Source organism: Macaca thibetana, chromosome 7 (assembly GCF_024542745.1).
Source record: "Macaca thibetana thibetana isolate TM-01 chromosome 7, ASM2454274v1, whole genome shotgun sequence".
NCBI lineage: Eukaryota > Metazoa > Chordata > Mammalia > Primates > Cercopithecidae > Macaca > Macaca thibetana.
In genome coordinates this window covers 90,514,637-90,527,950 of record NC_065584.1, presented here as the reverse complement: position 1 = coordinate 90,527,950, position 13,314 = coordinate 90,514,637, and positions in this window count along the sequence as shown.

Below are 13,314 nucleotides of genomic sequence, written 5' to 3'. Positions count from 1 at the left end.
ACAGTAATGGCAAATACTAATAAAATATGCCTTATCAAATGGAATTATTTTGTGTTCATGGAAGTCAAACAATTTTTGAGTAAGGACTTTTTCTGGCAAACTCAGGAAAACCATTTTTGTTGCTTCATTTAGAAGAGGACATGGAAATATTGAGTTACAAGAGAAGATGACTTTTTTAAAACCAATCTTTACATCATGATTATTAGAAGCTGTGACACTCCCCAGTGATGAAGCACTTAAACATTTTAAGGATATTCATTCACAATATTGAGATATCAATTTGCACTTTTTGGAAGGCAAAAGTTAAAACGAAGTGCAATCCTGGAATAATTTACAATGAATAGCAAAAGTATTATGAATGGACTGAAACATTCAACAAATATCTATTTAGTACTGACTATGTGTGAGGCACTGTTCTATTTGTGGGGAACAGTGCAGGAAACAGAGGGACAAAAATCAGGCTCTCTTGCAGCTTGCATTGCCCTAGTCATGCTGAATATTCTCCACCTGTTCCTCTGGCTCCGCTTCTCATACTTCTGTGAGCTTTGAGCTCTGGCCACTGACTCCTAAGTACTGATTCACTTTCTATACTCTGGCTTTGTGTTGCTTTGACCAACAAAAGACAAAGACAGCAGATCAGAGGTTGGAGGAGAGATCAATCTGAGTGTGGTTTCTCAGGATCCTTCCCTGCTGAGGCATAGCTTGGCAGTGCCTGATTTCTGTTACTTAAGGCCACATCTAATAGGTTCAAGTGTCTGTTCCTTATCCTTCCTCCTTTAGACAATGGAAATAGCTTTAGTCCATCTAGCTTTCTTGTAACTTGTGAAATTCTTGAAAACTGCTTACATATTTATTTATAAATAGCCATTTTGTTAAATTGTCTTTATCCCCTTTGAATATGCCTTCTGTTTCCTAAAGAACCTTAAATGATGCATGGGGTTAGAAAGGAAATACAAATACATGAGATATTTGAAAAAAAAAAAAAAAAGACATTTTAGCAGATGCTGTCAGCAACCCATCCATATCTCCTTGGCTTTCACCATTTTTGGGTATACTCCCTATTGACAGCTCTTCAACTGAGCACTCTCTTTGGCTGCTACAGTTTGCCAGGCTTAAAGATAAAGTAGATTGGGCATACTAGAAATGAATGCATTCCTTCCATTTCCTTCCCCAAAGCAGCCATCAACCAATAACTGGCAGATGGTGTGGACCAAATTTTCAGCTTCTTGGAACCTTGGTTGGATTGACTCTGGGTCATATTCACCCTATCCTTCTGAGTTTCTTACTGAGCCTAGGCACCTGGTGCCCACAGCAGTATGCTGCTTGATAACAAACCTTCTATTGGCTTCCTTTCTTCCCTGCCATATTTTTCCACTCCAGTGTTGGTGATTCCTAGGATTACCCCACAAATACACATTCTCTCACGCACACACATATATACATGCCCATACAAACACTACACAAACTCACATTCTTGTGCAATAGTAAGCTCTGGAAAGTTCTGAAGAGAGGAGACATGCACACTTTTTAAGCTTCAGTGGGCCACTCTGGGTATTGTGTTGACAGAGATTTGAAGGGTTGTGAGGGCAGACACACTGAGACTCTTTAGGGAGGTTAGTTCATCTATGACACTAGTAGACCACTGCAAGAATCCAGAGAAAAGATGATGAGGGATTACATCTTTGCCATGATGCTATGATGAAATTGCTTTTTAGATCATCTGATCAATGTTTGTTAAAATATATTATGTATCAGTTTCTATACTAGAAGTTAGCAAGAAAGATACTGTCCTCGTTTTAGACATAAGGAAATTGAGATTAGGAAAGTAAAGTAAAATATGCAAATTCTCAGACACAGAGCCCAGATCTGCCCAGAGCTTTACCCTCTGCACCACACTGTCAGGAAGGTTGCCATACACTAGACTGAGTAGAGAGGTAAAGGTGGAAGACAGCCTTCAGTGAACTGACAGAGAAAACTACATAGGGAAATAGAAATAATGATGATAGACACCCACCTTCAGGAAATTTGGCAGAAAAAAATATGGGGTAACTCAAAGGCATAAGGTAGCTTTTTTTGTTTTATTTTGTTTTCTTATTTTCCTCTTTAACCTGGGAGAAACTTATTCTTGTTTACATGCCTAGCAAAAAGAAGCATTGGAGAAGATACTTGATGTTACATTAATGAAAGGGAATAATGGATTAAGGCAGGCTTGGTAGCAAAAAGAAGTTAAAATATATCTGAAAATATTTTAAATCATAACATAAGTATCTGCAAATACATGTTTATTGTATAATATTCAAATAAGAGAAATGTATAGACAAAAAGGTCTATGCCCATATTCACCCCATTTTCTACAACCCTCAATGTTATTGCTATCTTTAAGTAACCACACTTTAATGTGTACCTCTTCAAATATTTGGGTCTATGCATATGTGTTCACATTTTTGCATAAAGTGGGTCACAACAATGCAATGTTTTTGCAATTTGCGTTTTTTTACATAATGTATCCTTGACTTTCTTCCATATCAGTACACGTGAATCTAATTATATTCTTATTAGTTTAACTATAGTATCAGTTGCATAATTACACTACTTTATCAATCACATTTTAAATTTCTCTTTAATAAGCTTTTAATTTTTAAATAGTTTTAGATTTACCAAAAAATTCCTAAGATAGTACAGAGACTTCTATACAGCCCACATCAAATTTCTCCTATTATTAACATTTTTCATTAGTATGGTACTTTTTTACAATTAATGAATCAATATTGATCTATTATTTATTTTTTAATTTTTTTATTATTATACTTTAAGTTCTAGGGTACATGTGCATAATGTGCAGGTTTGTTACATATGTATACTTGTGCCATGTTGAGGTGGCATGCTGCACCCATCAACTCGTCAGCACCCATCAACTTGTCATTTACACCAGGTATAACTCCTAATGCAATCCCTCCCCCCTCCCCCCTCCCCATGATAGGCCCCAGTGTGTGATGTTCCCCTTCCCGAGTCCAAGTGATCTCATTGTTCAGTTCCCACTTATGAGTGAGAACATGCGGTATTTGGTTTTCTGTTCTTGCGATAGTTTGCTAAGAATGATGGTTTCCAGCTGCATCCATGTCCCCACAAAGGACACAAACTCACCCTTTTTTATGGCTGCATAGTATTCCATGGTGTATATGTGCCACATTTTCTTAATCCAGTCTGTCACTGATGGACATTTGGGTTGATTCCAAGTCTTTGCTATTGTGAATAGTGCCACAATAAACATACGTGTGCATGTGTCTTTATAGCAGCATGATTTATAATCCTTTGGGTATATACCCAGTAATGGGATGGCTGGGACATATGGTACTTCTAGTTCTAGATCCTTGAGGAATCGCCATACTGTTTTCCATAATGATTGAACTAGTTTACAGTCCCACCAAGAGTGTAAAAGTGTTCCTATTTCTCCACATCCTCTCTAGCACCTGTTGTTTCCTGACTTTTTAATGATTGCCATTCTAACTGGTGTGAGATGGTATCTCATTGTGGTTTTGATTTGCATTTCTCTGATGGCCAGTGATGATGAGCATTTTTTCATGTGTCTGTTGGCTGTATGAATGTCTTCTTTTGAGAAGTGTCTATTCATATCCTTTGCCCACTTTTTGATGGGGTTGTTTGTTTTTTTCTTGTAAATTTGTTTGAGTTCTTTGTAGGTTCTGGATATTAGCCCTTTGTGAGATGAGTAGATTGCAAAAATTTCTCCCATTCTGTAGGTTGCCTGTTCACTCTGATGGTAGTTTCTTTTGCTGTGCAGAAGCTCTTTAGTTTAATTAGATCCCATTTGTCAATTTTGGCTTTTGTTGCTGTTGCTTTTGGTGTTTTAGACATGAAGTCCTTGCCCATGCCTAAGTCCTGAAGGTATTACCTAGGTTTTCTTCTAGGGTTTTTATGGTATTATGTCTAACATTTAAGTCTCTAATCCATCTTGAATTAATTTTCGTATAAGGAGTAAGGAAAGGATCCAGTTTCAGCTTTCTACTTTTGGCTAGCCAATTTTCCCAGCACCATTTATTAAATAGGGAATCCTTTCCCATTTCTTGTTTTTCTCAGGTTTGTCAAAGATCAGATGGTTGTAGATGTGTGGTATTATTTCTGAGGACTCTGTTCTGTTCCATTGGTCTATATCTCTGTTTTGGTACCAGTACCATGCTGTTTTGGTTACTGTAGCCTTGTAGTATAGTTTGAAGTCAGGTAGTGTGATACCTCCAGCTTTGTTCTTTTGACTTAGGATTGTCTTGGCAATGCGGGCTCTTTTTTGGTTCCATATGAACTTTAAAGCATTTTTTTCCAATTCTGTGAAGAAACTCATTGGTAGCTTGATGGGGATGGCATTGAATCTGTAAATTACCTTGGGCAGTATGACCATTTTCATGATACTGATTTTTCCTATCCATGAGTATGGTATCTTCTTCCATTTGTTTGTGTCCTCTTTTATTTCACTGAGCAGTGGTTTGTAGTTCTCCTTGAAGAGGTCCTTTACATCCCTTGTAAGTTGGATTCCTAGATATTTTATTCTCTTTGAAGCAATTGTCAATGGAATTTCATTCATGATTTGGCTCTCTGTTTGTCTGTTACTGGTGTATAAGAATGCTTGTGAGTTTTGCACATTAATTTTGTATCCTGAGACTTTGCTGAAGTTTCTTATCAGCTTAAGGAGATTTTGGGCTGAGACAATGGGGTTTTCTAAATATACAATCATGTCTGCAAACAGGGACAATTTGACTTCTTCTTTTCCTAACTGAATACCCTTTATTTCTTTCTCTTGCCTGATTGCCCTAGCCAGAACTTCCAACACTATGTTGAATAGGAGTGGTGAGAGAGGGCATCCCTGTCTTGTGCCAGTTTTCAAAGGGAATTTTTCCAGTTTTTGCCCATTCAGTATGATATTGGCTGTGGGTTTGTCATAAATAGCTCTTATTATTTTGAGATACATTCCATCAATACCGAATTTATTGAGCATTTTTAGCATGAAGGGCTGTTGAATTTTGTCAAAGGCCTTTTCTGCATCTATGGAGATAATCATGTGGTTTTTGTCTTTGGTTCTGTTTATATGCTGGATTACGTTTATTGATTTGCATATGTTGAACCAGCCTTGCATCCCAGGGATGAAGCCCACTTGATCATGGTGGATAAGCTTTTTGATGTGCTGCTGGATCCGGTTTGCCAGTATTTTATTGAGGATTTTTGCATCGATGTTCAGCAGGGATATTGGTCTAAAATTCTCTTTTTTTGTTGTGTCTCTGCCAGGCTTTGGTATCAGGATGATGTTGGCCTCATAAAATGAGTTAGGGAGGATTCCCTCTTTTTCTATTGATTGGAATAGTTTCAGAAGGAATGATACCAGCTCCTCCTTGTACCTCTGGTAGAATTCAGCTGTAAATCCATCTGGTCCTGGACTTTTTTTGGTTGGTAGGCTATTAATTATTGCCTCAATTTCAGAGCCTGCTGTTGGTCTATTCAGGGATTCAGCTTCTTCCTGGTTTAGTCTTGGGAGAGTGTAAGTGTCCAGGAAATTATCCATTTTTTCTAGATTTTCTAGTTGATTTGTGTAGAGGTGTTTATAGTATTCTCTGATGGTAGTTTGTATTTCTGTGGGGTCGGTGGTGATATCCCCTTTATCATTTTTTATTGCATCAATTTGATTCTTCTCTCTTTTCTTCTTTATTAGTCTTGCTAGCGGTCTGTCAATTTTGTTGATCTTTTCAAAAAACCAGCTCCTGGATTCATTGATTTTTTGGAGGGTTTTTTGTGTCTCTATCTCCTTCAGTTCTGCTCTGATCTTAGTTATTTATTGCCTTCTGCTAGCTTTTGAATGTGTTTGCTCTTGCTTCTCTAGTTCTTTTAATTGTGATGTTAGAGTGTCAATTTTAGATCTTCCAGCTTTATCTTGTGGGCATTTAGTGCTATAAATTTCCCTCTACACACTGCTTTAAATGTGTCCCAGAGATTCTGGTATGTTGTATCTTTGTTCTCATTGGTTTCAAAGAACATCTTTATTTCTGCCTTCATTTCGTTATGTACCCAGTAGTCATTCAGGAGCAGGTTGTTCAGTTTCCATGTAGTTGAGCGGTTTTGATTGAGTTTCTTAGTCCTGAGTTCTAGTTTGATTGCACTGTGGTCTGAGAGACAGTTTGTTATAATTTCTGTTCTTGTACATTTGCTGAGGAGTGCTTTACTTCCAATTGTGTGGTCAATTTTGGAATAAGTGTGATGTGGTGCTGAGAAGAATGTATATTCTGTTGATTTGGGTGGAAAGTTCTGTAGATGTCTATTAGGTCTGCTTGCTGCAAAGATGAGTTCAATTCCTGGATATCCTTGTTAACTTTCTGTCTTGTTGCTCTGTCTAATGTTGACAGTGGGGTGTTGAAGTCTCCCATTATTACAAAGTCTCTTTGTAAGTCTCTAAGGACTTGCTTTATGATCTGGGTGCTCCTGTATTGGGTGCATATATATTTAGGATAGTTAGCTCTTCCTGTTGAATTGATTCCTTTACCATTATGTAATGGCTTTCTTTGTCTCTTTTGATCTTTGATGGTTTAAAGTCTGTTTTATCAGAGACTAGTAGTGCAACCCCTGCTTTTTTTTGTTCTCCATTTGCTTGGTAGATCTTCCTCCATCCTTTTATTTTGAGCCTATGTATGTCTCTGCATGTGAGATGGGTCTCCTGAATACAGCAAACTGATGGGTCTTGACTCTTTATCCAGTTTGCCAGTCTGTGTCTTTTAATTGGAGCATTTAGTCCATTTACATTTAAGGTTAATATTGTTATGTGTGAACTTGATCCTGCCATTAGGATATTAACTGGTTATTTTGCTTGTTAGTTGATGCAGTTTCTTCCTAGCCTCGATGGTCTTTACATTTTGGCATGTTTTTGCAATGGCTGGTACTGGTTGTTCTTTTCCATGTTTAGTGCTTCCTTCAGGGTCTCTTGCAAGGCAGGCCTGGTGGTGACAAAATCCCTAAGCATTTGCTTATCTGTAAAGGATTTTATTTCTCCTTCACTTATGAAACTTAGTTTGGCTGGATATGAAATTCTGGGTTTAAAATTCTTTTCTTTAAGAATGTTGAATATCGGCCCCCACTTTCTTCTGGCTTGTAGAGTTTCTGCCGAGAGATCTGCTGTTAGTCTGATGGGCTTCCCTTTGTGGGTAACCTGACCTTTCTCTCTGGCTGCCCTTAAGATTGTTTCCTTCATTTCAACTTTGGTGAATCTGGCAATTATGTGTCTTGGAGTTGCTCTTCTCGAGGAGTATCTTTGTGGCGTTCTCTGTATTTCCTGAATTTGAATGTTGGCCTGCCCCACTAGGTTGGGGAAGTTCTCCTGGATGATATCCTGAAGAGTGTTTTCCAACTTGGTTCCATTTTCCCCCTCACTTTCAGGCACCCCAATCAGACATAGATTTGGTCTTTTTACATAATCCCATACTTCTTGCAGGCTTTGTTCATTTCTTTTTCTTCTTTTTTCTTTAGATTTCTCTTCTCACTTCATTTCATTCATTTGATCCTCAATCACTGATACTCTTTCTTCCAGTTGATCGAGTCCGTTACTGAAGCTTGTGCATTTGTCACGTAGTTCTCATGTCATGGTTTTCATCTCTGTCAGTTCGTTTATGGCCTTCTCTGCATTAATTATTCTATTTATCAATTCTTCCAGTCTTTTTTCAAGATTTTTAGTTTCTTTGCACTGGGTACATAATTCCTCCTTTAGCTCTGAGAAGTTTGATGGACTGAAGCCTTCTCTCATCTCGTCAAAGTCATTCTTCATCCAGCTTTGATCTGTTGCTGGCGATGAGCTGCGTTCCTTTGCAGGGGGAGATGCGCTCTTATTTTTTGAATTTCCAGCTTTTCTGCCCTGCTTTTTCCCCATCTTTGTGGTTTTATCTGCCTCTGGTCTCTGATGATGGTGACGTACTGATGGGGTTTTGGTGTGGGTGTCCTTCCTGTTTGTTAGTTTTCCTTCTAACTGTCAGGACCCTCAGCTGTAGGTCTGTTGAAGATTGCTTGACGTCCACTCCAGACCCTGTTTGCCTGGGTATCAGCAGCAGAGGCTGCAGAAGATAGAATATTGCTGAACAGCGAGTGTACCTTTCTGATTCTTGCTTTGGAAGCTTCCTCTCAGGGGTGTACTCCACCGTGTGAGGTGTGGGGTGTTGGTCTGCCCCTAGTGGGGCTGTCTCCCAGTTAGGCTACTCAGGGGTCAGGGACCCACTTGAGCAGGCAGTCTGTCCCTTCTCAGATCTCAACCTCCGTGTTGGGAGATCCACTGCTCTCTTCAAAGCTGTCAGACAGAGTCGTTTGCGTCTGCAGAGGTTTCTGCTTTTTTTTTGTTGTTTTTTGTTGTTGTTGTTTAGCTGTGCCCTGTCCCCAGAGGTGGAGTCTACAGAGACAGGCAGGCCTACTGGAGCTGCTGTGAGCTCCACCCAGTTTGAGCTTCCCAGAGGCTTTGTTTACCTACTTAAGCCTCAGCAATGGTGGGGGCCCCTCCCCCAGCCTCGCTGCTGCCTTGCTGTTAGATCACAGACTGCTGTGCTAGCAACGAGGGAGGCTCCGTGGGCGTGGGACCCTCCTGGCCAGGTGTGGGATATAATCTCCTGGTGTGCCTGTTTTAAGACCCTTAGTAAAGCGCAGTATTGGGGTGGGAGTTACCCGATTTTCCATGTGTTGTGTGTCTCAGTTCCCTGGCTAGGAAAAGGGATTCTCTTCCCCCTTGCACTTCCCAGGTGAGGCAATGCCTCGCCCTGCTTCAGCTCTCACTGGTCGGGCTGCAGCAGCTGACCAGCACCGGTTGTCCGGCACTCCCCAGTGAGATGAACCCAGTACCTCAGTTGAAAATGCAGAAATCACCGGTCTGTGTCGCTTGTGCTGGGAGCTGGAGACTGGAGCTGTTCCTATTCGGCCATCTTGCTTCGCCCACCCAATATTGATCTATTATTAACTGAAGCCCACATTTAATTCAGATTTCCTTAGTTTTTCTCTAGTATCCACTTTCTGTTCCATGATCCCAACCACAATAATACATTACATATGTTTGTCATGTCTCTATAGGCTCCTCTTGGCTGTGACAGTTCTGCTGGTCTTCATGTTATTGATGACTGTGATCATTCTGAGAAGTACTTGTTAGTTAGTTTGTAGAATGACCCTCAGTTGGGATTTGATGGATGTTTCTCTCATGATTAGACTGAAGTTATGTCTTCTGGAGAAGACCACAGTGGAAAAGTGCCATTTTCATCACACCATTTCAATGACATATTGTCAACAAGGCATATCGCTGTTGATTTTCACTTTGATTACTTGACTAGGGTAGTGTTTGTCAAATTTCTCCACTGCAAAGTTACTCTGTTTTGTTTTTTCCAATTTTCATTTGGTGTATTGCTCAGGGTTCTCTTAGAGGGACACAACTAATAGGATAGATATACATATATATAAAAGGGGAGCTTATTAAGTATTAGATTTGACAGTCACAAGGTCCCACAATAGGCTGTCTGCATCAAGCTGAGGAACAAGGAGAGCCAGTCCGAGTCCCCAAACAGAACAACTTGGAGTCCAGTATTCGAGGCCAGGAAGCATCCAGCATGGGAGAAAGATCTGGCTGGGATGCTAGGCCCATCTCTCCTTTCATGTTTCCCTGCCTACTTTATATTCGCTGGAAGTTGATTAGATTGTGCCCACCAGATTAAGGGTGGGTCCACCTTCCCCAGCCCACTGACTCAAATGCTAATCTCCTTTGGTAATACCCCACAGACACACTTAGCAATCGACACCCTGCATCCTTCAATCAAGTTGACACTCAGTATTAAGTATCACATATGGCAGTCTTTGGAAAGAGGTCCCTATGCACAGCCCACACTTAAAAAACAAGGAGTTATGCCCCATCTCACTGAGGGCAGAGTATCCACATAAGCTATTTGGACTTCTTCTGATCAGAATATTTATCTATTTTTCCCATTTATTTATTTACACATCATTTATTGTTAGTCTGAATTCATAGTTATTTACACTTTGAGTTATAATACTACTGTATTTTTTTCTGTTGCTCAAATTGCTGTAGCTTTTGTTGAGAGCTCCTTCAGTTGGTTTGTTTGTCCCTGACATATCCCCATTACTGAGCGTTTTAGGATATTTTTGTTTGTTTCGTTTTGCTTTGCTTTGCTTTAGCACTTCCTTACTTCAGCGCTCCCATCCTCCCCACCCTCGGAGAGTTTGTAATATGGTTAGATCCTTTTGTCACATTCTGCATTCTATCAGGGATGCCTTTGACCTCTAAATAATTGATTTTTTAAAATTTGCATATACCAAGGAAAAATTTTTATGTTTTATAGTTCAATTGGTTTTGACAAATACATAGTAGTATGTATCAAAAATTACAGTATCATACAGAAGATTTTCTGCATGTTAAACAATGTCCTGTGCTTTACCACTCTCACCCTGTGTTGAAACTCTGGACACCACTGATCCGTTAATTATCTCTATAATTTTGCCTTTTTCAAAATGTCATGTAAACTAAATAATGCAGTATGAAGCCATGGCCTTTTTGGCCTGGTTTATTTATTTATTTATTTGAGACGGAGTCTCGCCCTGTTGCCCAAGCTGGAGTGCAATGGCGTGGTCTCAGCTCACTGCAACATCTGCTCCCCGGGTTCAAACAATTCTTCTGCCTCAGATTCCAGAGTAGCTGGGATTACAGGCACACGCTACCACGCCCAGATAATTTTTTGTGTCTTTAGTAGAGACGGGGTTTCACCATGTTGGCCAGGCTGGTCTCGAACTCCTGACCTTGTGATTTGCCCACCTTGGCCTCCCAAAGTGTTGGGATTACAGGCATGAGTGCCTGGCCCAGCCTGGTTTATTTCATTTAACAATATGTACTTTAAGACTTAGCTATGTGCTTATGTGGTTTGATAATTCCTTACTTTTTATTGTTGAATAATATTCCATTGCATCAAAGTATAATAGTGTGTTTATTTGCCTAATGAAGAACTTTTTAATTGATTCCAAATTTGGCTATTATGAATATAGCCACTATAAACTTTACCTGCAGGTTTTTGTGTGGTCAATTGTTTAAAAAACATTCAGTAAATACCCAGAAGCATGACTGCTGGGTCAAATCATAGTACTATGTTTACCTTTGTTAGAAACTGCCAAGCTGGGTCTTCCAAAGTGACTGTATCATTTTACATTACTATCAGCAATGAATGAGATTTCCTGTTGTTCCATATCATCAGCAATTTGTAGTTTTGGTTTTTTGGATATTAGCCATTCTAATAAGTGCATATCTGGTTGTTGTTTTAATTTGCAATTCCTTAATGACAAATTATTAGAATGTATTTCATGTGCTTGTCATCTGTATATCATCTTGGGTAAGATGTCTGTGCAGATCTTTTGCCCACTTTTAAATTAGGATGTTTGGTTTTTTAGTGTTGACTTTTAAGAAGTGTTTGTATATCCTGAATACCAGTCGTTTATCAGATTTTTGCTATGCAAACATTTTTTCCCAGTTTGTGGTTTGTGTTTCCATTTTCTTAACTTGTCTTTTGCAGAACAGGCACTTTAGTTTTAATAAAGCCCAACATCAAACTTTTCTTCCACAAATTGTGCTTCTGGTATTAAAGCTAAAAGCATAACCAAACTCAAGTTCACATAGAATTTTCTCATGTATTTTATTCTAGAATTTTTATAGCTTTATATTTTACAGTTAGTTCTGTGATCTGTTCTGAGTTGATTATTGTGATATGTATAACGTTTGTTGTTAGGTTCTTTTTTTGCACACAGATGTATAACTGCTTCAGCATCATTTGTTGAAAATATAATTCTTTCTCCATTGAGTTGTCTTTTCCCCCTTTTTAAAGATAGCTGACTGTATTTGCGTGTGCTACTTCTGGACTCTCTCTTCTCTTCCGCTGATCTATATGTCTTATTTTAACCAACACCATGCTGTTTTGATTATGGTAGCTTTATACTGAATATTAAAACCAGGTAGCATGAGTCTTCAAACTTTTTTTCTCTTCAGTATTATCTTGCCTATTTTAGGTCTTTTTCTTTTCAACATAGACTTTAGAATCAATTTGCTAAGAACTATTAAATATAATTTTTATTTTTATTGCTTTTATTTTGAATCTATATATTCAGTTGACATCAAACAATATTGAATCTTCCAATCTATGACTATGGAATATTTCTCCATTTATTTAGATCTTCTTTTAGTCTTTTGTCATGTTTTGTAGATTTCTACATATAGACTCTGTATATATTTATACATATGTAATTCATTTTTTGGTACTAATGAAAAAGTTTTTGGGTGCTATTGTGATTGTGTCATTCTTTTTTAAAATTCTGAAATGTTTGTTCATGGAATATAGGAAAGAAATTTATTTCATATATTAACCTTGTATCGTATTGGCCTTATTGATCTTAGTGGTATTTTTATTTTTTAACATTTCTTTGGAATTTTCTCCATTGTCAACCATGTCATCTACAAATGAAGACATTTTATTTCCTTCGTTTCCAATCTATTAACATTTTCCTTCTTTTTCAGATATTACATCAGTTATTTCTTCCAGTAAAATGTTGAATAGGAGTTGTAAGAGAGGATATCCTGGCCTTGTTTCTAAACCTAGCAAAAATACTTCCAGTTCCTCACCATTAAGTATAATGCAGGATTTTTTGTAGATGTTGTTTACCGAATCAGTTACTTTTTAAGATGACATAACGCCTAAGAAGCTATGAATTCAGATGAGGGATATTATTTATAGATATTAATTCCAGTTAATTATTCTGAAATCATTCCTGTTATTATTTACCACAATTTAGAAGTTATGGTTTTAGTTAAAATAGACCTTGATTTACTTATATGTGGAAATATTAGAGAAAACAAACAAAACAACCAGGGAACTGGAGGTTAAAAAACATAAAAGTAACAAACTGGTGGTATCAACTTTGGAAAAGAAGCATCGGGAAAAGTGAAGGAGGCTGAGATGAGATAACCCTTAGCTAGCTGATGAATGCTGATGGGAAGAGATTGGAATTACTCTAATTTGCTATAACCACAGTTGAGCTCGAGGGAGTCAATATCAGTAAATCCTAAAATTAGAGATGGTCTAAGTATTGAAAGAAATAGTACATGCATACAAAAATATCTCTAAACATATGTATTACTCTCAGAAAGCAACATATCAACAAAACAGGGAAGTAATCTTGGAAAGTTTCTGGAAATTAAAGGAAGGTAAATAAAAATTCACTGTAAGACAATTCTCAAAAGAAGATACTTACATG